Genomic DNA, 817 nt, shown 5'->3' with positions numbered 1-817 from the left:
CATTGACTTCACCAGGCTGTTGCATTCTTCATTTGAAATGCTGTTTACTGCGGTCTCTTTCAGTTCTTGTTTGTTTCTGGGGGCTTCTCCGTTCAGTCTCCTCTTTGGGAGGGAAAACGCATGCTCCATTGGGTTAAGGTCTGGTGACTGACTGACCTGATGAAGTCCTTTGTTGTGTTGGTGGTGTGTTTTGGGTCATTGTCGTGTTGCATGATGAAGCTTCTCCCGATTAGTTTGGATGCATTTTTCTGTAAATTGCCAGACAGAATGGTTTTGTAGACTTCATTCTGCTGCTACCATCATGAGTTACATCATCAATAAAGACAAGTGAGCCCGTTCCAGAAGCAGCCATGCAAGCCCAAGCCATGACATTACCTCCACCATGTTTCACCGATGAGCTTGTATGTTTTGGATCATAAGCAGATCCTTTCTTTCTCCATACTTTGGCCTTTCCATCACTTTGGTAGAGGTTAATCTTGGTTTCATCAGTCCATAAAACTTTATTCCAAAATGTTTGTGGCTGATCTGTGTAGTTCTTTGCAAAATCCAATCTGGCCTTCTGATTCTTTTTGCTGATGAGTGGTTTGCACCTTGTAGTATGGCCTCTATAAAAACCAGCAACTAGGGTACACGAATCAGTGTTTTATATTGCCGGTCCCAAGCCCGGATAAATGGTGAGGAATCCGTCAGGAAGGGCATCCGGCGTTTGGTTTGGAGAAAAAGAGAAAAGATGAAGAATAGAAGTGTTAGTCTGAAGTTTGGAACTTTGAATGTAGGTACAATGACAGGGAAAATTAGAGAAATAGCTGATGTGATG

This window comes from Cynoglossus semilaevis, chromosome Z (genome assembly GCF_000523025.1).
Source record: "Cynoglossus semilaevis isolate Cse_v1.0 chromosome Z, Cse_v1.0, whole genome shotgun sequence".
NCBI lineage: Eukaryota > Metazoa > Chordata > Actinopteri > Pleuronectiformes > Cynoglossidae > Cynoglossus > Cynoglossus semilaevis.
This window is presented reverse-complemented; position numbering follows the sequence as displayed.